Genomic DNA, 25,840 nt, shown 5'->3' on the forward strand with positions numbered 1-25,840 from the left:
TAGAGACAAAAGGCTTTAGGCTCCCGGAGGACTCACTTTATGTTTTATTTCGCTAACAATACAATATTTATCCCCTTGGCCAATATTGTGATTACCAAGACCTGGACTAGAGGGCCAGGTTCAGCTTTGCTCGAGCTGTCGGTGCTCTTGGTGTGCGCTGCTGTCTGCGGCCCTCCATCGAGGGCCAACATGTGCTCGGCAGATCCGCAGCCTCACCCGCACAAAGTGCGTCGTGACCTCAGTTAAGAAAATACTTGCCGTAATCGCCTCCAGATCTGCCGCTGTCTTTGATCGGTTTATATATCGGTTTATCTTATGATATAAATATGTAAAACATCCATTTGTTTTCGTGCAGGATGCAAATAAATCATTGGGTAAGTTTATACATGAGCGAGGAAGGCGGGGGGGGAAAGGAGTGGTGACGGGTTCATAACTCATAAGTCTCCACCTCTTTGAAGGTCATTACTTCATGAACGTTGCTGGTTCCCGTTCCAGCGAGTCCCTATTTTGCATTATCCGAATGCTCCGTGTCATCCCGGCGGAGCGGCAGCGACCGCGGTGGGCCCTGCCCTGCCGTGGCGGGGAGCGCGTTTCCCGCAGAGCCGCGACGGGCTGCGCTGGTGCAAGGTGTGCACGTCGCCCCTGCCCGCTCTCGAGCCCCCCTCCTGAGCCCACGCGGCTGAGGCTGGTGTTTGCTTCCCAGCACTGCCACAGGCTCCCACCTTGGGCACGTCCTCCTCTCCAGCCCCGCTCTGCTTTGCTTGCAAGCTGTCCTTGCTTCGTGCATTTTCCCGGGGTGCATTCGGCTGGTACCCAGCTGAACGGCCCCTGCTCTCGGTGCAAGTCTAGTGTCAGTCCGTGCCATCGGCTGCTCCCACGATGTCTGCCTATGTTTGTGCCAGGAATGGTTAGACTAAATTGCAGAACTGCATAGGCTTCTCATTAATTCTTCAATCCTATGGCTGCTTTCTGGCGTTTCCCTGCAGAATACGCTGGTCCCAGACCTAGTCTCAGCCTCCGCCGTGCTCTGGTCCCGGTGCGTTGTAGCCCTCGCTGCCGCCGGGGCTTGGAGGGCCTTGGCCGGAGGTGACTCCGCAGCGCGGACCTGCTTCCTACGAGCCTGCCACATGTGATGCTGCTCTGCAGCTGGAGGATACAGTTAAGCCCCTCAGAGTGAAACAATTCCCACATGTCGTCAGATCAGCTTTTCTGCGGAGAAATTGTTTAAAACACTGTTAGTGATAGGGTGTTACGGAAATTAAGCTGTTTCATCAGAAGCTTATCCAAATCTCAGCTTCTCCTTCGTTTCAGGCTTTATGTAACTGTAAGTCATCTTTTGCCACTTGGATCAAGCCCTGTTTTGATCCATTTGCTGATGGTTATTTGATGCAAAATAGGAATTGGGGCTTTCTCCTTCTTGGATTCTTACGTGCTTCATTTATCAGCTTGTTCTCTTCCCAGGCATAAACACACCCCATATTTAACATGTCGGAGAACTGAAACTCCTGCCAAGAAATCCTGTAAAAAATATAAAGGCACACAATAATTGATGATTGGGGAATCTCGTCTGCTGAGCCATAAAATAGGCAAATAAACATTTACTTTTCTTTTGCATCTAATGAAGAGCTAGGGTCTCCTACCCGCTGTGTTCTCGAAAGATGTTAGCAAGGGATTTTGTACCGTTCTTCTGTCTGAACTCCTACATCTGCCATTATATTCCAGCTTCCTTAAGGCCTTATATTATTCCTTGTTGTCATAGGATTTTCCATTTTCTCTCCTAAATGTTGTGCTGGCTGGCAGAACCCACCCAGAAGGTGGCTGCATTTTGGGGCAAAGCAATGCCAGTGTTCAGATCTTTTCTAAGTAATAGAGCAATTTCAATGAAGAACATCAGTACATAATAATATTAATCAGTATTTTACTGCTGTCATTCCTGGTTGCAGATGTCCTGTAAAAGAGAGTATAGGGAGCAATCTGAAGATAAGATATGGTGCATAAAATATTGCAACATGATTAATGAACCTTTTGTCCTGGTGAGTGAGATAAAATATCTCGTGCTGCTGCTCCATGCTAACGGCATTTATATCACATTTTAAATATTTTTTTTTATTTCAAAGGTATTTCACTATCTCTCTGTTTTCAAGGGCAGATGAGAAAGGATTGATGCAAACACTGAAATTTGAAATCTTTCCCAGCTTAATTTTATTCTTAGATCATGGAGATTCTTTCTTTGCTGCTTGTTTGTTTGTTCCGTTTTCTCACCTTTGCGGACTCCGGAGCGAGAAGAAACCCACATCAATTCCTGACCCCCCTCCTCCACCTCGGCAAACCTCCTGCATCTCAAGCGATGCGTCTTATCTTGGTGCTGCCACTGCTGATGGCCCAGCTCGGCGGCCCCATGCAGCACGGGAGAGGGGAACCTCGGCCCGAGTTTGTCGTGCTGCAGAGCGGGTCCGAGCTGAGAAGCAGAGGGGCACGAGGTGCAGCAGCCAGGGCATCTGTGTCATCTCCCCCTATCATTTAGACTGGCAGTGGGGTGGGGAAGTGGGAGAGGGCGCTGGGCTGTGGTGGGTGGGAAGATTGAGGACGGAGCTTTGGGATGGGCATGGGCTGAGCCTGGTGGAGTCCCCTGGGCGGGGGACTGAAAACGGCTCTTCTCCTCCTCTAGCTTGGCCTTCTCTCGTCGTTCCTCCCTTTCAATTTTACCACCGCGTGTCCAAGGGAAACCTTGCAGCGTGTGAGACGTTTCCGGCAGGTGCTGGGTTTGCTTCCAGCTCGACAAGAAATCCCCGGGAGAGATCCCTGGAGCAGACAGAGGGCTGTGAGGCTTAGGGCACTGCTTAGGAGCCGGGAGAGCGCCCAGGTCCTGGCCGCGGGAGCTGAGCCCTGCCTTGCCTTCGCTGGTGGCATTGGGGGCTCTGCAGGTGAGCAGAAGTGAGGGCAAACAGGACAGGGACGTCCTGTTAGCGGGCAGCATCCCCCCTGGGATTGGCATCCCTACCTCCAGCAGCAGAAGGAGGGATGAAGCTTTCCGGGAGCCATTTTCCCATTTTTTCATGGTGCTCCAGAGACACGTATTTATTTATAAACTTGGGTTATATTTATGCTGTCTGCACAGAGTGCCTGTGTTGACTCAGCCTTGGGAAAGGACGTCCTGGCCAGCCTCTCACCGTGCAGCAAGGCTGGCAGTTGCCTGCGCGGGGGCCTGGGCCGACCTGATTGCTGTTGCCAGTTGCAAACTGTGGTGTTAGAAAAATCTGATGACACCGGCATTTGCTTCCTTCCTTAAACACTGGCTTGCACCGTGTCCAAAATGAAATGAAATATGGTGCTGCAGTGGCACTGTCTGACCTTTCCCATTTTCTGGGTATTGAGCTTTATTTGAATTTCTACTCTCCACCTCCTTTTTTTGGCTGTCGTCACAGCAAGCTGACAGATATGTGCTCTGCATACAAATGCATCCCATCTCAGGTGCAAGCTGCTGCCTTTGAACTGAACATGAGGCCTCAGAGTAATGGTAGTTTGACTTCACATCTGTTCCTGCTATTGCTCCAGATGAGCGTGAGCGTGGTGCTGGGAGCTGCAGAAATGGCAGCTTTTACTGCCTTTCCTCATGCTTAGCCTGGAGCAGTGTCTGATCCCTCTCTTGGACCAGCTGCTCATTCATCCCAGGTAATTCCTTAGCAGCTGATCCCACAGTGCATCCCTCTCCTCTTTGTGGAGCTGGTAGGCTTTAGAAACTACGCAGAGCTCATGGTGAAGAAGCAGCGACCTTCTGAAAACAGGCCTTTACTCTTCTTCTTACAACCGCTCATGGGCAAGATGTAGGTGAGCAACCATAAAGCTCAGATGTGTAGCCAACCTTTTACTGCTCCCCTCTTCCTCCCTGGCAGAGGCAGTTGCGATTCGGACGCTGCAAACCCCCTTGGGAAGCCCAGTGCGATGGGCAGCCGGTGGGCAGCTAACCCCGTGCTGCAGGCTTGGGTCCTTGCGGCAGCCCTGCGATGTGTTCCAGGTGTTTCAAGATGAAGTTCTTCACTTTGGTCTGAGTTTAAAAAGCATGTCACAAGTGCAAAGGCCTGACGTCAAGCCTTGGCACAGGGTCTCATTTTGATTGCCATTTGGGCAGCAGGTTTTGTGCAATGACCTCTCAGAGCTGTGCCAGTTTTGCAGGGTATTTAATCCCCTTGGTCACCACTGAGGGAAATGAGTGATACCTGTTCTGGGGGGTCAGGTGGATATTTCATTTCCTGCTATTTGCTTTTTCATATAGAAGAGATGGAAGTCTTCCTGGACTCTTATCTGTCAAGCAATTAGCACAAATCTGTGGTGCTCTCTGTACAAGATGAAGTTACGCAAATATCAGAGACAAAAATGTCACGATATATTTTTCCTGTGTTTGAAGCATTTTCTCCAAAACAAACCATACCATGCTGTAGAGCATGTTGTATTCTTTAACTATGTCCACTAATTTTCCTAATAGATGACCAGACCTAGCTGATTGACTGCAAATGCCCTTTCCTTTAGTTTTGCCAGATTTTCCGAAGTCATATAAGCCTCCAAGTATTTAAGCAGTTAGCTTAGTTTCTTCTCTGTAAGGTTAAGAATGAAACTGGGACAATTTATAGCAACTTTTCCTGCTGGGGAGAGTTGCAGTGGTTTTACACCCATTTAATACTTCTTGGACTTCAGGGAGTTTGCTCCCAGTTTATACCAGGCTATGTGAGGTCACAGTTGGGCCACCAAAGGAAGATAAATATCATTAAGAAAGTTTTCTGCATGCTTTGATGAAAGGAATGTAATGGCTAAAAATAAATCTAAGCTGGAAAAAATAAGGCTATTTTTGGAGAGGCAGGGAGGGCACGAGAAAGCCAAGGACAGTCACTGTGGGCCAGCAGGGGAAAGCAAGGTGCAGCAACAGTGATATTTGTGGCAAACAAATGGTAATTTGAAGCCCAAGTGGAAAGAAGGAATTTGCTGGTTCTCTGAGTTTGTGAGGTAGGTGCATTCACCGATTCCCAGTGTTTCTGGCTGGAAGTTGCCCATGGCTGATCCTTGCCAGGGACTTCACTCCTCTTACTGATCTCAGATGTGCTGTGCCTGGGGACTTGCCTGGCACGTGCGTAGCTGATTTTGGATGCAGCCAGGCAGCCGTCAGCGCGCTTTAGGGTACCTGTCAGCAGCCTCCCGCGGGCGGCTGGCCCAGCCGCTCTCCTGGCACCACTCGCCATCAAGCAGCGGAGGCTGGATAGCAAATCCTCATTTTAGGTGGCTAATTAGAGCACACTGATTTATAAGCTGCATTGCTCACGCGAAAACCTCGACAGGGAAAAAATTCTTAGGCAGTGCCTGTCTCTGCCTCCGTTTCCCAAACTGCAGTCTGTGGCTATTAACGTTGCAAAAATGCTGCCTCCGTGGGCATAAGTAGAATGGAGAAGGAAGTCCTGTCTAAGAGTTAAAATGTTGACTTGGATGTTAGTATTGACGTTTCTCCTCATAAAAGGCACAATCTTAAAAAACAAAACAAAACAAAAAAACAACCAAAAACCCCCCAAAACCTTGAAAACTAATGCAGCACGACAGATCCCCCTCTACATGAGAGAGATGCGGGCAAACAGATTTCTTGGACTGGGATGCATTAAGGGTGACATAGTAATTCATACTGTAGTATGCAGAAAAGATCACTGCACTACAAAATCTGCTGTAAGAATGCAAAACTGCCATCTGTTTCAAAGGAGAAATGGCGAGGGACCCTGTTTGCTATCTCTGAGCAGAGAAAAGGAGGACAAGATGCAGTACTGATTCCTAAAACTGTCATTGGAAAGCATCTAAGAGGGTGAGGAACACTGACGCGACTAGCTTGCTGCAATCTCTGCTCCCAGATCCCTTGAGGATTTTGGAATATCTGCTCTCCACAAAGACTGAGCCTGAAATTGTTGGGGAATTCAATTAATCCTTGCGCAGATAGCTGCTTCTAAGTGTTTACACAGTACACCTATCTCTGTGGTATGTAAACACTTGGCAGGGGTTAGCAGCGCGATTACAGCTGACCTGCCAAGGGCAGTCATTCCTTTCTTTATTTTCCTATAGGTTGAGCCCAGGCTGTTGAATCTGAGCCCACTTTCTGCAAGATTTCATTTGAAATTCAGAGTGTGGTCCTGGTCTGCATACTCAGATAGGTGTGGGACAAAACTGCAGGAGTAGAACCTGTGGAAATGTGACAGAAAAACTGATATTTGAAATATATGTTTTTAAATTTACTGCTAGGCAGTGTTTTGTGCTGAGAATTAATTTTTATTGTAGCTGATTTATAACCCCATGAAAATGGGCTTCAGTCTTGGAAAAAAATGCATACACTGCAAATACCAGAGGTGTGCTATCCAGTTTCCATACAGCCCTCCAGCATTCATATAGAGCATATTTGTAGGGGTGTCACAGCTGGCTTTCTCTTGGCCATATTTTGCTGAAGAACTAGGAATCTTGGCAATTATGAATTTTGTTGCTCTTCCAAAAGCAGAATCGACACCGTTACTATATGGTGAAAGGTTTCTCCATAGGAACTACATCTCATAAGTTAGTCTGCAAATGCAAGATTGGAGAGGAGCTGTCATTCTCTGCCTTCCAGAAACAGTATTTTCCTGTGTGATTACTCAGGGTCCCTATTCTGCATTTTCTGCATGTCCAGAAAATTGTTGAAGTCAGCAAGGAGTGCGAGTTTCTGGAAGAGCAGAGTTTGACAGAGGTGGTCAAGAAAGAAAGCAGATCACCTTGTTGCAATGGCGCTTTGAGAGGAGATGTCTTGTAAGAGGATTAAGTGTTCAAGCAGAACTGGGCCATCGTCCTGCAGACATGCCCCTGGGGAGGTATTTACATTGACTGGCTCACCTCTGCGTTACAGAAAAGTTCATTTCAGAAGTAATAGCCCCAGCTGCAAGGGCTGTCTCTTCTGAACAAGGCATGTGATTCCTGTAAGGCATCCTGGTCCTGATGTGGTTCGGTGGTTTGACTAATAATCGTCTTTATTTTCAACATGCTGAGGGAGCAGTAGGAGTGGGTGCTAGGTGATGGCAGGCCCTGAACCCCATGGAGGGTCCAGTCGAAGGCGAGGTGGGTGCAGTGGGGGAGAGAGGGACCAGCAAACACAGCAAAGGGTTTGATGGCAGCGGGACGTCGCCTTAGGAAGAAGTAAGAAACGTACAAAAACATGATAGGAAGGGGAGAAAGCAAAGGAGGGCCAAGAAAAGGGCAGGTGTGGAGGTGAACAGACTCCCAAAGAGGGGAAAGAAATGGATCAGGAACATGCATTGGGCAGAGAAAGACCAGTCAGAGCTGTAGTGAGTTCTCTGAACCACGTTGCTGTGTCCAGCTGCTACTACCCAAATGTGAGACCTGCTTCCACCCTGCAATTTGCCTCTCCTGCCAAGTCACAGGAGATGGTTGTTTGTGAAGGCACCACTTGGATTTCAGTTCCCCAGGAAGCGAAGAGAAGCTTTGAGAAGCAACCCAGACTCAAATCTGGGACAGGATTAAGGAAGGTGCATTAGATAACTTCCATCCTCCGCTGTCATGGCCCGAGCTTCAGTGTTGCAACCATGCTAGCACAGCTTGTGATGCTCACCGGTTTGCACGGACAATGTTCACCTGAACAGAACAGAGAATATGGGCAGCTGTTTTTATACTTAACGGATCCTGAGAGAAGATGGAGAAGCATAGGTGGAGGAAGGCAGAGGAGGAACATGCTTATTCCCCACGCAGTAGTTTGGCAGAGGAAGGACATGGTTCAGCTGCAGAGGAAGCACACTTAGAGCTGCTGATCGTAAAGGATTTTACAGCTGATAAGTAGTGAAGCTGCTCGTTGCCCGTAGAGTGGAGCACGCTTGCACCGAGGTGCGGGGTGGACATGCACAGTAATAGCTGCTGAAGGGACTGCAGAAAGCAGTTTTATAGCATGAGACCGTCTGCCATCTGCAGAACAAATCCAGGCAATTTCACGAGCTAACAGTTCAAGAGATGGTTAACGATGCAGAAAGGCAATGGCTGGATCACAGTCTTCCAGCACTAAGCCATCGACGATAGGAAATGCTTCAGATACAGCGCTCTCTTCACTCACAGCTGAGTAGTCCTTTTTTTTTCTGTTTCGGAGCATCCCCTCCCCTCCATGAAACGGGAAAGCTTCAGTGGCCTGGCTCTGTGGGAGATGCTGTTTGCAGGCCCCGTCTGCTCTGCGGGCTGGGTTCAGCAGTGAGGCTGCGACTGCCGTTAGCAACCAGCGCGGCCCTTCTTGGTGAGGGGGGCCAGAGCGTGGCTTGAAGGAGCCCAAGTCCGTGGTGTGCAATGGGAAAACTGATGTGTAAAATGGAGATAAGAGGCAGCAGGATGCTAGCTTCCATGAGTTACCATGGGGTCATGTACAAGTTGGTTTTCAAGCAAAATATTTGAGATTGGGCTGAGGACAAAAAACAAAACAAAAAAATCCCACCTAGGCCAGGTTTCCAGACAATTTTTTTTAATAGCGACATTTTAACGAGTTGATTTTTCATCTATTAAGAACTTAATTTTCCATCAAGAAACAAGTTGTGTATAGTTTTTTTCAATTGGCCCTACATTTGTTAGGTTTTATTCTTTTGGAGTGCGGGGGATCGCAGTGAGAGGGAGGACGTGAGTTTTGCTTGCGAGTGTGATGTTGCCAGCCTCATCTCCCCTGGGGGTAACTTTTGGGCTCAAGGGGAGGAAGATGCAGCCTTATGCTCCCGGCAGCTGCACTCCTGGGGCTGACAGGTCCCACCTGTGCAATGCATCTAGCAGCCCTAGCGGAGGGTTGCTTCGGGCTAAGGACAGATACCCGAGCGCGTGGAAATGAGCAGAGCACGCGTCTGGAGGTGGAAACTGGTCCTGTTCCTATTCTGAAAAGTCGTTGTGTCTCAAACCCGTGTTTCACTGTATGTGGTTTCCATCTTCCTTGCAAACGACTTCGGCTACCATTGAGGGTAGGAACCTGGAATGACCGGCCATTCTCCTGAGGCTTCTGCATCCTCTTGAGATGCTGGCTGCATTCGACAAACCCCTTTCCTGAGGCGATTGGCCTCGACCTAGAACTGAAACCGCTCTGAGAGGTTCACACCCAGATATTGAGTCCCTGCAGGGCTGAGGTCAGTGGAGTTCAGAGCTGAGGTCTTGGCACTGTTTGGTTCGGAGCTGAAGGGTTTTTGCTGTCTTCAGTTGGCTCTTTAACACACACAGCAATAGCGGTGGCATAATACATTTCTTCATGAAAGCACTGTTTAGCTTATCCTTGAGGTTTCATGCATTATACATTAAATCTACATTCTGCACTAGGCCGTCTTGTTCCGGATGGTGCCTGGTGATTTCGGCCATGCAAGATGCTCTGAAGAATGTCTCTGTATTGTGTAGAGCAGCCTTTGATTTGCCCCCTCGCACACGATGGCCCAGCCGCAGGAGGTGTCTTGGGGGAAGCACTGCCCTCTGCCTGGAGGCCGCTCTTGAAGGAGGTTATTGTGGCGGGATGGCTCGCGGTGACTTCTGTTTGGCTGGTCCCCTTCTAAAGGGACAAATTGTTGGCAGATTCTGTTGCTTCTCTGTGAAAAGACTTGTTTTCTAAAAAAAAAATGTGGCTTATTCAGGCTGCAAACAGACAAAGCTTTTAATCACTGGAAATCATTTAGACTCACCTCCAAGGTCTCTGCAAGCCTGTAGCGTACAGAGAGGGGTGCGTGTCCAGCCTCACCTTTAATGTGAAAACTAACTAAATAAGAAACTGAAGGATTTAACACAACCTTCACATCCAGTAAATCAGTAGGTTTCACATTCAGTATTGCTGCTGTTGCTGTTTGCTCACATTCATGGCATTACTGGCCCTTGCTCTTAATAAGTTGTGAGCAGGTCCCCAAAGTTAAAAGGCTGGTTTCAAAATGAAGAAGTCTCATTGCCTGTTACACTTGGGGATCTTTTGATTTAGCTCCGCTTGGGTTTTTTGAATTTTAATGAGCACTTTGCTCCCATTTTGAACTTCTCTCTGCAACCCTAAATACCAAAAATTCAGCCCTGGGTTTTCAACAATAATTACTGGAAGTTAATTCTTGCCTATTCCCATGACTCAAAGCGCTTGGACTTTGAGAGAGCGCCTGACACCCTGGGATACGCAGCAACACAGCGAGCGCTGCCAGCGCTGCCTTTCTATACATTCCGGTGTCTGAGCTGTTCCGCTCTTTTTTCCAGTGGAAACTTAACCTTCAGCTTCTAAACTCTCCAGCATTTTTTGTTGTTGAGACACAACCACATTCTTTAAAGTCTGTGTTCCCGCTTCCCTCCCGCTCCTCCCCCCCAGCCTCCAGTGTGACTCCCGATTAACGCATTTTTTTTTGGGGGGGGGGGGGGGGGATTATAATCAGCGTTTTCTTTAGCTGTTGGGCAATTTCTTCCACTGTCCCAAAGCCGCCACTGCAACTCTGCCGGGAGGCAAAGGTGCTGGTTTTCCCCTGCTTTCCTGTAGCCCAGAACAGCCGAATGTGGGTCTACACTTCTCGCATCCTGGTCTCTTGTTGGGGTCCGTACGGTCTGGGATGTGAATCCATACGCGCCCTTGGTGAGTCCTGGAAGGACCGTCACAGCCTTGGCCGTAGCCCTTGGCAGCAGCTGCGATGCAGAGATCAGGGTTTGCAGAAGCCCCTGGCACCCTGCTCGCGAGGGGCTCCGGGTGCCGCTTCCCTCCCGCTCCCCGGCTGCGCAGAGCTGCTGGGGAAGGAAACCGTCCGTGTTACGGACAGACAGAGAGCACTGCTGAAAAACGAGCCGTGAAGCAAACCTAGAAGTAGGTGCCCGCAATGCAACGCGTCCAGCTCTGCAGGTGTTAAGAGCCGGGGGGCTGCTCTTGCTTTCCCCGCGCCTTGCAGCCCCCCAGCCGCAGGGTGGGCGCGGGACCCGGTGGCCGCGGGCAGCTGAGCATCTTCCTGGGCAGCACAAAGCGGCCAAGCCCAGCGGGCTGTTCGGGTGCTTTCCCCGCCGTGTCCCAGCACGACCTGTATCCGTGTTCGTGGTTTGCCCCCCGGGTGCACGGGGGTGGCCGAGCGGTTGTGGTTTGGGTTAATTCCCTCTCAGTTCAGTTACGCTACTGCGCTGCTGGCTCCGAGTTCGGAGCGGTCGCGTCCGCCTCGGATGCGGAGCCCGTCCTCTTCCTCCCCGTGTTGTTTCAAGCAGCACGTGGTGCCGGTCCCCCAGCCCCGGGGCTGTGAAGTCTCGCTAGGTAGGAGCTGCCCCTGTGGCAGAGGGATATTGGCTGTTCGCAAAATAGCTGTCCATTTTCCTCTCTGCTTCTCCAAAACCTCATCCTTCCTGGTCTTGTGCTCTTCAATGCCGTCAAAGGCTGCATCTGTATTTATTTCTCCCAAGCCCCTTCGTATAGCTTTGAAACGTTAGCAGGTGGATGTTGTGAGTGTCCAGCTTTTACTGGTGCTAGATGTTGATATTATCCTCTTTTGTTCCTCTCCTTTTGTCCCTATAAACTTAATTGAGGGCAATGGCTTTATGCAATTTTAAATAATTTTACAATGACTTTGCTAAGTACCGTGCAGCCTTCTGCTTCTCCACTCTCACTCAGAGAGAGCCAATTTTCTTCAACTAAAACTTCTGTCATGTGTTGCAATTATAAGAAACCTCAGTGTAAACCCTTGCTGTGCCCTGTGGAATGATGTGTTTTGTTTGCTGTCGCTGGGTGCGTGAGCCTTGGGCAGCGTCTGCCCTCCACGTTCCCGTGTGCTGCCGGCGACCTGCGCTGCATCAGCCTTCCCCGTTCCTCAGTCTCCACACCTGGGAAATGGGAGCAAAAAGGCATTTTGTTCTCTAGTAAAATCATTGTGAACTACAGATGAAATGCCGCCTCTGGGCCTGATCTGAAACCTTTGGAAGTCATTGGAAAGGCTGCTGTGGATTTAATGGTCTTTGGAGTGTATCTTACAACTTCTGCATCACTTGTGTTTAAAGCAGCCTCTCATCTTCCTTATCCAGCAGACTGTTGTCTCGTTGTGGCTGTTATTGCTGTTGAGACGTTGTGTTTCACCACGTTACTACTGAAAACCCCCAGGAGCTGCACAGGCTGAGTTCTGGGTTGCAGCTGGAGGTGCTCAGCCACTGGCGAGTGTGTCAGATGCCCAAGCATCGTATAGGAGGTGTCGGGACCTGCAGGAAGGTGACCGAGGAGAGATGCTGTGGGCATGCTCTAGCATCGCTCTGCAGTGTAGGCAGGTATCCGAGCGCTCTCAGGGAGCCGGAGCAAGTCCCTGCTTGCCTTTCTCTCGAAGCACAGCCGGAGGCATGGCATGCCCCCTCCCCAGGCGACCGCGCCGTGCTGGGGGTGCTTGCAGCCAGGGTGGCGAGGGTGGGTTGGTTTTCTCCCTCTGCTACAGGGGATTCAAGCTCGTTTTCCAGGAACGTACCTTTGCTTTACTGCTTGGCAGCGGTGGGGAGCACGTGCTGACCTTCCTGGTGAACCCGCTCTACCTTCTCCCCCCGGGGCTTCCTCCTCTGCAGCCTCGTGAAACCGAGGTCCCGCTTCACCGCCTATTTCATATAAAGCACAGGTCATTAGGATTTGGCTCAGTCTGGAAGTAGGTGCTGAGTTCTCCTAAGTGACGTTCATCTTGCCAGACTGGAAGCAGAATATTGGGTACCTGGAAGTCTTTTAAAGTTGCCTTAAGTGTCTGTAGTCCCTAAGCGTTGCTGGGATTAGATGGCAGCCGAGTTGTGATTTTTCAAGAGTCTCCCTGGAGACTTTACTCTAGGGCCTGCCTTCACTGTTTTAACTACCTGAGGAGCTCTGAAAGCGTGACTTAGGGTTCCTGATATTTATGGTTGCACTCTTGAACCTCTGCAGCAAGTGTTTCCATCCATGCTTGGGTATGTTTTACAGAAAAAAAGCTAATTCCTCAGGAGTAATTTTCCATTAAATGCCGAGCATCCGATGCAGTTATTTTCTGCTCCCTCAGTGTTTTCTTCCGAGAATATGAGTACGTACTGGCATTCATATTTTGGGGATTAGCAGCTGGATAGCACTGAAGCTGCAGAAACTTATAATAGGAAGTTGTTTTTCGTGGGAGCCCTGGAAATGGGAAGCACGAACTCTGCAAAGTTGCTGCATCCCATGTGTACATTTGAGCCCTCTGTAGTATGGTGTGTCCTCTGAAACTAGCTTTTTGAAGGCAAGGCAAGCTTCCCCCCCTGTAAAATTTTACCGAAACTACCCTGCTTAACCTACGGGATACATGTTTTCTTCACAGCAGTGGTAGCTGTAAAGAAAACCCTTCCAAAATATCCCATCTGTGATCAAATACAGTGCTGCTGACACTGGAGAGAGGATGGGTTTGCCTAGAGTGTGGCTGGAGGCAAGAAGATCTTGGTACCAGCCTCAGGACTTGCATTAATATTACTAGTGCCCATTTCATGTCTTGAGTCAGTGTTACTAATTGGCACTCTTCCCTAGCCCAGGCTTTAACATATCCTTGTCTGCAAAGTGAGCAAAAAAGTACATACATTATGCATTGGCACTTGGGAGCTGAATTTATTAACATGGGAAGTGCTTGGAGATGTTTGGGTGGAGAACAGAAGTGCAGTATTAAAAGCTGGGAGTGGAAGTGGGAGGGATCAGGAGATGGGGCTGTAGCGGGATGTCTGATGCTGGCAGTGGAAATCCCTGGCAGCCTCTGCAAATGGGTGCTGGAATCTCTTGGAAGCAGCATCCTGCTGTTGTCCCTGGATACTCGACTTGCCCGTGAGGTATAAGAGGATGTGCAGTGAAAAGGCTGGACCATCCCTATGGGTAAATGGGAAGCCCACTTCTGCATTAAATTACAGCACAGTCCGAGTGAATTAGCATCCTGTGTTACACAAATAGAGAGGAACGCAATCTTGACAGGGAGATGGAGGTATCAGTATATCTCTTTAATGGACTTTGCTACCGAGAAATATTATGATTCTGTTGAAATGTAATTTTAATAGAGTTTCTCCATTTTCCCTGATACTCTGCAGAGCCTTTCTTGCTGCAAAGGATAGAGTAGATAGTTGGAATACTGAGTCTTTGTGGGCAGTCTAGTAAAAATATAATTATACTGTTTATCATTCAGTAAAAGCCTGTGCCCGAGAGGAGTCCTTTTAGGAAAGGAAAGGGTTTTTTCTTCCCTTTGTTAGGGACCAAAATTGAAATGGAACACTTGATATCTTAAGCAGCTCTGTATTCACCCATCCTCTGCCATGCTGACAAAAAAGAAAATAAAAAGGGAAGACTCGATGTTTCCTCTAACGCCAAAAACTACAAAGAAGGTCATTTTAAGTTTTACTAGCTTGTTAACTTCAAGTTGTTAATTTGAAGTGCAGCTTTCCCATGCGATGGCACAGTCTAAAAATGCTCTTTATTTGGTTTTTGAGATAAATAGCTAATACAGGGAGATTGCAATCTTTGGAAAAGATACTGGGTCAGAAGAGCAAGGAGGCAGATGCAATAAAACCAGCAACGTGGACATAAAACTGATGCTAATGGAAAAACAAAACATAACCCTTTGCTAAATGCAGGGCAGGGAGTCTGGTGTAACGACTCCGTCATCGCTTGCAGCTGGGCAGAGCGGTGGGGCTGGTGGACGTTACCCTTCAGCAAGAGCTGCTTGCTAGCACATGCAGCAGCAGGTGAGAGGTGGCTGTGACTCCTCAGGTGTACGGCATTTTCCTTATTATATCTGGTGGGATAAGGAGCTTCTCCTGTGAGTGTCATAAAAATAAAACGGGGCAGGGAAGGAGTTGGTGTGCAACTGAGTAAATGCTGTCCATCGGATATCAGCATCTGATTCCTTTAAGCAGAAAAGGTAAAAGTGGGAATTAGTGCTGTGGTGTGTCTGGGGTGATTTAAGGATGTAAATGAGGTGAGAGCTGGTGGAGAGGTGGTATCTTCTACTGCAACCAGCCAGATGCTGATGAGCTGGTGGGTGTACAAGACCTGAGGAAGGGTGTGTATCTCCAAGATGTTGCTTGCTTCCAGCTGTGTCACTTGGTTTAGTGAGGGACCAGGTCATACAGTTTGTTTGGGCCTGGCGATGGTGACAGTCTCATCCCAATGGGCCAGTCCTTGGTGCTAGGTTTCTCCTTTTGTGTCCTCTGTCTACTGTGTACTTGAGGCACTGCAGCTCTATAAGCAGTGCTTGTATCCCTTAGTATGATGGGAACTTGAGCAATATTGGGTGTCTATGGGGACAAAGTGCAATCAATAATGTTTTTAAATATATATATATATATATATATAAGAAAAAAATTGTATATATTTCTATATATGTTCTTAAGAAAGCTGTGATCAGAAATGCCTAATCCAGCTTGTGCTGCTTGCGGTTCCTCCCCGTGTGTCCGTGCGGTGTGACGGCCTGGGGAGCGCTCGCGCGGCGCTGGTGCAGGTACGCGGCGCTTGGGGCTGCTGCGATGGGCGCTTGGGTTTAGTGGTTCGGGCGTTGGGGTGGAAACCGAAGGAACTTGCTTTAGCAACTCTGGCATGTGACAAGGCAAGCCTCAAGCAGAGAAACCCCTGGAAGTCATTTCCCTTGCCTAAGCAGGAATCGAACAAACTGCAGCTGTGAAGGATGTGTGCCGAGGAGCCGGGGAAGAGGCTGGGGGATGGTGGGCTTGGCTGGGCTGGGCTGGGCTTGGCTGGGCTGGGTGGCATGTGACAAAGGCCCGATCCAGACCCTGGAGTGCAGAACTTGGCGCCCAGACCTGGGCTTTCAGATGCTGCGGAGTTGCTGAAATACAGTGATCGTTTCGCTCTTCTCCCCCGGTCCCCAGTTACTTGCCTCTGTGTAACGCAGGCTTTGCAGCTCCTGTGCTGCGGCGTGGGCAGGAGCTCAGCCGGGGCCAAAGCCTGCAGCCCCGGGGGGCTGGATCTGGCCAGGGAGGCGGGTGGGAAGCTCCAGCAGGAAGGAGATGGGATCCTGCTCTTCATCTTTATCTTAGAGGCCAAAAAAGGATGAGGATCCTCCTCTATAAGGAGAGCTTTTGATGGAAGTAAGCTACCTTGTCTCCCTGGCTGGAGCCTTTCCCGGTTGGGGCTCCCTCACAGCCACTTCCAGAGCCGGGATATTTGGGAATCCCCGGGCTGCTCTTGGGGCACCCCAGCCTTGCCTGGGCTCTGGAAACATGAGCTCATGGCAGAGCAAAAGGTCTCATTGAGCAGAAAACAAAACTGTAGTCCGTGCAAAGGTAGAAGCTCAAAATCTTGTTTCGTTCCACAAGGGAATGAAAACAAGACCTTTTAAAATGAGTGTTCACCCCCCCCCCCCTTTTGCGTGGAACTGAGACAAAATGTTCCTTTTTTGGATGGAAAAGCCTCCTTCCCCCCCAGTTTGCCTCCCTGTGTCTCTGGAGGCAGCAAATGGCTCACGCCGGACCTCGGATTCTTTTCCACCAAACTTTGTCAGAACTGATGCATGTCTCTGCGGACGGTTTGGGCAGAAACACTCAAGTTCCTCCGTTGCAGCCAAGAGGAACCATGTTCTGAATCCCAGCCCCAAAGAACTGGGAAGAAAAACTTAGTTTCCAGCCAGCAAAGATGGTCCTGTTTAAATCCTGTGCCACAGAAAACTTCCTCTGCCTGGTTCCCATTTTAAGCAGTGGCCGTGCGCACTGGTGGGGCTGGCCCGGTCTGGTGGCCCGGCCGGTGCAGGCTGCCTCCCGGCTCTGCCACCGACTTGCCGTGCCACCCTGGGCAAGCGGGAGAGGACACGTCTCCATACCCAGTTGTCTCGAAGCACTTTTGAAGTGCTGTCCTGGAGCTGCTGTTGCCAACACGTATCATAATATATATATATATTTTTTTTTTTTTTTCTCCCCCCTTCCCTGTGACTAAGGGCAAAGCCAGCTTTCTTTTTTTTTCCAAACAGTTAAAAGCCCGTTTTGAGTGTAACTTTTGGCTCCTGGAGCCTTTGAGAGAGTACTGAGTTGCCAAAGGTGGTGGCTGCCAGCTCCTACATAAAACACAGCATTTGTCCCCTCCCCGTGCAAGTGCCACCGATCAACACATCGGCTCCTGCGAGGGGATGCTGGCCCGGATTTTGCTTTAGCTGTTTAGGTGGAGACTTGACCACAATGTGGCTTTTATCTGTCCACAGAATCGAGTCACAGGATGTGGAGCCTACAGAGAGCTTTTATTTCTCTTTAAAACTATTGTGTTCAAATTTGCTACCATTTTATATATATATATTTTAAATCTCACTAGCTGATCACTTCAGGGGTTCAGGAGGGCAGTGGGTAAGAAGCTGATCAGCCATCTAAGGATGGTGGGGGAATCCATTAATTTGGACATGTTTCCTGGCATGACTTGATTATCAGACGCCTGAAAGAGGCTGGATGTAGGGGTGGCTGTGAATGTTTTGCTGGGATGAGCAGTTTTTCTGTCTGGTCTCTTTGAAGTTCAGATGTGTGAAAAATATGATCATCACACCCATAGGCAGCCATTTCTTATCTGGCTTATTTTTGCCAGGGGAATCTAGTGCAATGCGAAAGGCGTTTATATGGAATTTCTGGAACAGCGTTTTACAGGGTGGGAAATGCAGGGTGTCTGGGGCAGAGCCCAGCCTTGGAGCCTGCAGTCAGAGCTCACTGGAAATGAGCTGAGACTTGACTTGATGCCGCTTTGCAATTGTAACTCTTGCACTGCAGAATCTCCTTGTGCTTTGAGAGCATTAGTGAGTTGAGCTTCCTAATGCCGCTACCTCCCCGTCCTGGAGCTGAGCTGAGAATTGGGTATTGCACTCAACGCAATGCTGTGGATGTGAACGAGTGCAGAGCCAGGAGAGGGCTTCCTCGTGCTAAATGCGGGAGAACTTCCTCGGTTCAGCTCCTCTAACCCTTGCAGATCTCATCTCGCCTCCTTGACAGAGTTTTCTTCCACATCTGTTTCGAGTGGCATCCAAAGGGTAGGGGAGAAACGGAGCTGAAATGAGTTCACTGTTGGGTGGAATTAGCCACAGTCCAGATGTTTGTGTGCGCTGCTAACAGCAGCACACCTTGTCGCTGCTGGGAAGTGGCGTTAAGGCAAAGAAAATGGTTAGCGCGGTTGTCCCAGTGCTTCCCGCTGCAGCTCGGCAGAATCCACTATCTGCCTTTGATTTACCACACTGTCTCTGCCATTGAAAGAGTGCATAAGTTGTTTCTTTGAGTAGTAATATTTACAATGAAGTCTTACTCATTTTTGGGTAAAGGACGGTCCAAGCACATTTCTCAAGTCTTGATTTCATTAGCACAGTGCTGCAGTTCATCAAACCCCATAAATATTTATCTTTCCAGCATTCTTTGTATGATTTCAAAACATTGGCCGTATTTTAGCAGGACACTTCGTGTTGTTTATTGTGCAATAGCTTTCTCTTTACCATAGATACGCTGACAGAGAAGTCTCTGATGGCCATAAAGAGTGGGGAGGCGCGTTTTCTTCCAGACGTTCATAAACCTGGTGAAAGCCGGCTCTGCATCGGCGCTCCCAGAGTGGGTGGGGAGCGAGGGCCGGTTGGGGATTCCCCCGTGAATGTTATGAGTCAAAAGGATTTGCCGCTCTGCCAACCCCGCACACTGAGAAATCGTGAGTCAGTGGCTGAAAATCAGGAGTTTTATTTTTATTTTATAATAAATACATTCAGGGCTATTTCAACCTGTGCTCTGGCATCCGAGGTGCTGGGTAGAGTCCATGCCTACGTTCTGGGTTTCTCTGCAACGCCAGCAGCTTGGGGTTTATTCTTTGATTTTAATGAAATAGCTGAGATTTTCACTGACTCATGTCAGGGTGTTGAGACTGAGAAATGCATCAAGGGTTTGGAAACTTGTGGATAAAGCAGCCCGAGTCGGCAGCGGTGGCTGTGGTGAGCGGTGATGGGTAGGTGCTCCTGGAAATGGGGCGACCAGCTCTTGCCTGGGGTCGCAGGCTACCTGGGGAAAGCTCTTGGCTTGTGTCTGCTCCCTTTATAAGCTAGAAATGACCATCTCGTCTAGAATGAATAAAACTTGCTTGGCTCTTAGTGGCATTTGGATTTTTAACCCCATTTTTGCTGCTCTAATGGAACAGGAGTCAGTTGCAAATCCATTTGCACTTATGGAGGATGCTGCTATGGAAATGACAGCCCTGTCCCTGCTGTTTTAGATGTTTGTTTAAAGTTTTATTACTGTTTCTGATATTTTTCTAGTGGTCAGATTATTTAAAAATAAACAAAACAGAAGCTGTCCATGGGGGTTTTCACAAGATTCTGTGGAGGGAATGGGATGCATGGTCTTTGGTGCTTGTGCTATCAAGGAGTTGCCTGGTAGACTTTAAACAGATGTGAAGAAACCAGCTGCTTAAGAAGCCTCCTTATGAGGTGTATTCATATTTAAGATTTTTTTGAAGACCTTTTCATATTTTTCTTCAAAGCACTTTATTTGTCGAAAGGGGAAAAAAAAATTTGAGGATAGAAGGGGGATGAATAATTAATATTATTACAAACCTAAATTGCTCTTACTTTACAGGATGATGCAGAGTCCATGGTTTAAAAAATATCACCTTCCACTCTTCCCCCAAAAGACTCTTTCTCAATGAATAAGTGTGCTCAAAAGCTATTCTGTTGAATGTTTTAGTGGGTTGGATGATCTTTATTCTGTTACATTCTGAAAAAGATCTTTATTCTGAAAAAGCATTTCTTTTTTCCTTCTTTCTCTTTTTTTCTAGGCAGGATTATTGATTCAAAGCACGGACTCCATCCTGTATGAATTAATCTCCTGAACACCTGTACCAGGTATTTATTTTTCCTCTTATTATATCTGCATTAGCTTGCAAGGTTTGGCTGTGCTTTTTTTCGTATAATTTCACTTCAAAAAAGTCCATATACTTTAACAGATACTGTGTTTGGCCTTTGGCCTTGTTTTCAAGGGACTGGGTTCACTGGAATCATTATCTATTTTCCAAATATCCCAAACTTTTTAATTGCAATAAGTAGTAATTGAATTTACCCGCCTTCCTACTCAAAAATTGCAGGGCCAAAGTTGCCTCACTGACCTCATCAAAACATCCAGAAATGGACACTGCGCTTGCTAAACCTATTTCTGGTTTCTTGGGTTATTGCTTAAATCATGTTAATTAGGCAGAAGGTGTTAAACAGCTTTTAGTGGCTCTGATTTGCCATGACTTTGGAGGTATTCTTCAGTTATTACATTTGCGGTGGAAATTTGAGTTTGAGGGGACTTTTTAAAGACTGTGAGACTGAGTGATAAGTGGTGGGTTTGGAATAGAATAACTGCCTTGCCATTGACCACTTAGCTATTATATGACAGGGTCACCTAGAAGTCTTTAAATGTGCTTTACAGAAGCTCTGTATAGTTGGTTCCTTCTAGCAGATGGAGAGTCTGAGGCACCGAGAGGTAAAAGGAGTTAGCCAGCCAGAAGTGACTTGGGATTTAGGAGATGCTCAGAAGCAGGAGGGTCTCCCATATACGCTGGTTCTCTGTCCTGCCACCTGCTAGTGATTAGCTGGTCCTTGGCTGCTGCTTCACTTGCCAGCTGTCCCCAGGTGAGAGCTCACCTGTGGTTCCACTGAACGAACAGGCTTTTCTGCTGGTTCCACTCATGGAAACTGGGAGGGTGATGGGGCTCCTGGAGATACGGATGGTACAAGTGGGCCTTGCAATGTTCCCACTGGAGTCCCCATTTCCTTAACACAGCTGCCCACGGAGTGTGTGACTGGGGCTGGATGAAGGACCTTGGTCTCCCTCCTGGTTTTGGTTGCATTCTTGCAACCTCTCACACTGAGCTGGGGAAGAACTAAGGGTTTCCCAGCTGTTTCTTATCACAGATGTAGTATGTCAAAGAGAAAAAGCCCTGTGCATGACCTGAGACATCCCACATTTCTGAAGTATCTGAAATACTTTAATACTTTTGTCAAACCAGTCCTCAATCTCCTTTCATCACATTGAAGTTACGGTATTCTCTGATGACACAGAATCCAAGGCAATGCAGAGCTCTGGCTCTGCAATTAAACTGCACTGAAGTACTTCACCCATGTATGTGATGGTTTTCATATGTTTCCTTACTGGTATTTACCGCTATACATCACACGTAGCTATTTCCGCTTGGAAACGTGTGTGGCTATAAAAGTATAGAGGGGAAAATAAAGTTAGGTCAAATTTGCCCTCTTCCCCTGCAGAAGGAAAGAGCTGGACAAATTATGTAGTGCATAGGCTCCGAGCCATTTCTCGTCATAGGGTCAGGATGATCCTCCGTGAATATCTTTCCATCTAGAATTCGCTAATCTGCTTTGCTGGTATTTTTGACCACACTTCTTTGTTTATTCCCCAACCACTTCAGATGAGCAAAATTGCATTGGCAAGAACATTTGTGGGAAAGCAACATCACGTTGCATATTTGTGCGAATGAATATTCACAAGAGAATCCGCGTTGAAAGTGCTCGCACGGCCATTTGCGAATTCTCTCTCGATTACTCACCAAAGGGACTTGTCGAATGTTTATAACTGTTTGGTGGGCAACTGGCAAACAAGTTGGGAAGACTTGTAATTTATCTAAGCCTTTAATCAGCAAGTCTGGGACAGAAATAAAAGCAGCTGGTCTGGGTGACTAACTGAGTGGCACTGGTAGTCCAGACTCATAGTGACTCACTTCTGTCCATAACAACTGCAGTTTGTCTGTGGAGACTATTCATCAGAGTGAGGCGATGAAGAAATTTGTGCAAGAATCGCAATTTGTTTATAGATTGTTTTGACTTGAACTAAGAGCTGGATTTGCTGGATAAATGAGCAGAGCGTTATTTGATGAACATTAGGGAAGTTTGAAGACTTTATTTACCTTTCAGTTTTGAGTGTTCTTGAAGCAATTACCAGTTAATGACCACGCTTCTGGAGAGCCGCTATTGAGCGATGATTATCTCCCAGGATTCCCAGATTCTTTGCTCTGAGTGCCCTGTACTTGGGCTACTTATATCTGTTTCTCTATTTCCCAGCACTTTGGGAGGGGAAGGGAGGAAAAGCAGTGTGTACTGCTGCACATACTTACCGTGTCAATTTTCTGCCTTTAATACCCGGATAGATTGTGCCTCACAGTTTATAAACTTTTGCTACTTGATTGGTTGCTCTCTTTTCCTAAAAGAGTTTTCCCATAGCGGAGAAGTAGTAATAAGCCGTTCCAGTGGTGGTTCTATGGACAAATGTGTTTTTTGGTGGATGCTCTAAATGGAGAACAGCTACTGTCAAGTAAAACTTGCCTCATTCTTTAAGGATCCGGTTGACAAAGGTAGGTGAAATATAGTTAAATATATTTTGAAATGCTGGACTTTAATCTGAAGAAAGCAATTAGCAGTTTACAACATCAAGAGCACATACCAAGTGGATTAAGAGTTGGCTAATACATCTGAAGAAAAACAGTCACCATCAGGGAATCCTCATGGAAATAGGAGAGGTTGCTAGCGGGGCTGGCTGGAGTTCGGCTCATTGTTATTCCATCATCTCATCAGCGACCTAAAAGTCATAAAATTACTGCTGATAAAGCTTTTGTATGGCCCAAGCTTTGGCTGGGAAGTACACGGTGGTGAGAGTAAAGAAGTTATGCAATGTGGTCTGGAAGGCTTGGTAAACTCAGCCCATTGAAATAAATGTGCTTTAAGGCACGTGTGGCTCTACACGTGAGACGGAGGCAGGTGAGCCATAGCTATCGCATTGCTGACCGTGCCCTGGGCAGAAATGCCTTTGCAAAAGCTGCAGGACGAGTAACAGAACTAACTCGCAGAGTGACAGTCTGGCAAAAAAGGCCAGCGTGGTGCTGGGATGTGCATGCAGGAGAGCCATGTGCAGGCATGGGTCTGGTATTGGTTTTTAAGAGTGTCAACAAATAGAAGTCAATATGTAAAGGAGCTAGAAAATGATTTGAGAGCTGGGGGAATAAGACTCTTAAGAGCTCTGCATCTACCGAATTTATGAAAAAAAGATGGAGAAATGACTTGGTATTTACATGCCAGGATTATTATGGGGAGAAAACTTGGGAAACAAAGGGAAAAGATCTAATGAGAATCTTAGCTGGAAGCTAAAAGCAGGCACAGTCACACTTAGGAACAAGGCACGCGTTTCTGTGCATGAAGCCCACAGAGGATTTGCCATCTCTTGACACTTGTCAAATCAAGCCTTCATGCTCTGAGAAAAGTGCTTTAGCCAGAACCCAAGTGAAGCTTTAATTGTAGGACTTCAGTTATTGGGCCTAATACAGCCAGGCGAGAGGGCAAAATGTAGTGGTCGGTGTGATGCAGGGGGTCAGAGCAGATGGTCTTGTGGCCCGCCGGGACGCAAAGCTCTGAACGAATGCATTTGAAAATCCTGTTGTGTTCCCCTGGAAAGGACTAACGCTACTTGAGATTACTGTGCTCGCAGGTCTCAATCTCTCCTTTTATTGTCCTTGTTGGCTGGAGTGTTGCAACAGGTAACGCTGGCTCAGCCAGTCTCATCTCCTGTCTCCTATATGTTCATCAAAGGAGCTGAAGCACGTAGGACTAATGCACATTACTAGCTACATGGCTTTGGCATTTTCTTTCAGAGACCATCGTAAATAATTCTTAGATCAAAGTCTGGCTAGACAGCTCCCAGTAGTTGGTCATTAGATTTCTTTGGGTGCTTTTACAAAATGAATTCTTGAAATCCAGGACAGTTTCATGCCTTTCTCCAGGAGCTCTGAAGCACGGGCAAATGTTTTTTTGCCAAGGCAAGGGTAGCTCTTGGGTATATATTTTTTCCTTCCTTTCATATCAGCTGAGCCTTCAGGCACCTACTCTATAGGTACCATTCTGTTTGTCTTATTCTTCATTGTTTTTGTCAGAAGAGATGCTTTTGAGGGAGAAATGATAATAAATTTCTCTTTTCTCCTCCATTCATTTGCTAATGAAAAGAAACTCTGTCCTTGGATCAAGCAAATATTTTAGGCTTTTTGTGGTAAAAATGGGGAAGGAAAAATACTTTCAGGTCAGATATATGACTCATGATTTCTTGTCCTAATCCAATGCTAGGCCATATTGTGATGAAGCTGGGGGATCGAGCCCCGTGATGCTCTGTCCTGGACTCCTGAGAAGGACAGTGTTTTTATCTATTTATTTATTTTCCCAAGCTGCAGGGTGTCCATCTTGCCTCTCAATCAAATTTCATTTCCCTCTATTATTGTAGCTTTGAGTAAGCAGAAAACTCTTCACTTTCCATTTTAATTATCTCTATTCTGCTAAATAGTTTCCAGATCAGAGGTAAATGCCTCTAAGCAATAGGTAACATAATATTATCCATCTGCCTCATCCTTGGCTGAAGGATGCTGTAAATTTGTTGCTGTGATGTTGCTGCCCCTGTGGCTCATGTGGCCTGGAGACAACGGCCCCGGACTCCCTCTCCCGTGATGAGGGGCTTTGGTGTTCTCCTCTTCTCTTCGTTGTTACGTGGCTGCAGCAGGAGAGGAAGTACCACGGTGTTGTCAGCTGAAATGTAAACAGAGCGTCCATCATCGATCAGGAGTCTTGGAGGTTCATCTGGTCTTGCGTTTTCTCATAACCATGAGAAAAGCAGATTAACGTGAAATACATTGGTGCGTGCATGTGGTTTCTTACATTTAAAGCTAACCAGATGTTTGAAACATCCTCCTGAAACACAAATGATGATATAATGACTCCATAGTAATGCAGAGCATTGGCAAGGGAGACATGAATATCCTGATTTGTAGATGAACTCCTGATTCGTAGCCTTGGAAGGGCTGGGAAGTTTGCAGGCTACCTAAGGACAGAGGAGTTTTGGTCCAGGCCTGTGCTCGGTCCTCAGTGACACAACACATCTCTGGAGCGAGAATATTTTCAGGCTAGTTAATTTGAGAATAGCCTCCAGTGCCGATCAGCTTGGCGCTCCAGGACTTCTGCAGAAGTTTGCTTCTGCTGCGATGTCCCTTTGGCAAAGGGGTGGAGGGAAGTGCTGAGCGGCTTCGGGGTGCCTGGCTGGAGGGTGGACCTCTGGCTGGTGACGGACCTGGGTCCCCCGGCTGTGCCCCGCTGTTCACATGGTGTGGGGTGCTCTTCTTTTTCTAGCATAGAAAAAGGAAGAAGTTCATGAAAACCAGATGTCATGATTGAACAGATACTGTTTTTGGCCTCTCTCCTACAAGATTTAGAAAGCCAGAACATGAAAGGTGGGGTGAGGCTAAAGCGCTGTGGGCGCAGGTGGTCAGGTATGAAGGCTTTGGTCCCAGTGCCTCAGCAGACCGTTGTTATTGTTTTCAGAAAAATTATGCATGTGTTTCTTTTCACAGCAAATGCACAGGTCGTAATTTCCTGCTTCACTTACATTTCGAGGCTGCAGTCTGTCTGTCCGTCCATCCTCTGCTGCAGACATGCACGGCAGTGGGGCATGTGGCATCTCAACGCCTGCTGCAGGAGAGACACAGTAGCCTGAAGTTGGGACTTGACAGGAGGGGGATGCCTTGGCTTTAAATGGTAATAACAAACCCCTTCCTGTTAAATGTGTTTGAGTTACTGGGGAGCGAGGAGGAGGAGGATGAGGAGAAGGAGGCTGGAGGAAGGAAGAAAAAAAGAAATGCAGTGGTTGTTGCAGTGCTGCAAACAAAGCAGCGCAGAGAAGGGTGTTGCTCTTGGGACAAAGGCAAAACATAGCCCATGTCGTCCGTGGCAAGGTAAATCTGGAATGATTTTTGCTAACCTCCGTGGACTTGAGCAGTGTCGAGGTCAGGATCAGCTCCCGCATGGACATGCTCTGCAGGCTTTCTGTACCTCCTTGCACCGCCCCGCTGGTTTGCTGCTTC

At 47.7% G+C, this 25,840-nt stretch overlaps 1 protein-coding gene across 2 annotated transcripts in view; it reads left to right on the forward strand.

The window, feature by feature from the left end:
* Positions 1-25,840, forward strand: part of ZNF469 (zinc finger protein 469) — a 250,646-nt gene that overhangs the window by 26,542 nt on the left and 198,264 nt on the right. For both annotated transcript variants that reach the window (XM_064519794.1, XM_064519792.1), the window contains exon 2: positions 19,733-19,799. The gene's annotated coding sequence lies outside the window, so the exon portion shown is untranslated. The remainder of the gene's footprint in view (positions 1-19,732; positions 19,800-25,840) is intronic.

Source organism: Dromaius novaehollandiae, chromosome 13 (assembly GCF_036370855.1).
Source record: "Dromaius novaehollandiae isolate bDroNov1 chromosome 13, bDroNov1.hap1, whole genome shotgun sequence".
Taxonomy (NCBI): Eukaryota; Metazoa; Chordata; class Aves; order Casuariiformes; family Dromaiidae; genus Dromaius; species Dromaius novaehollandiae.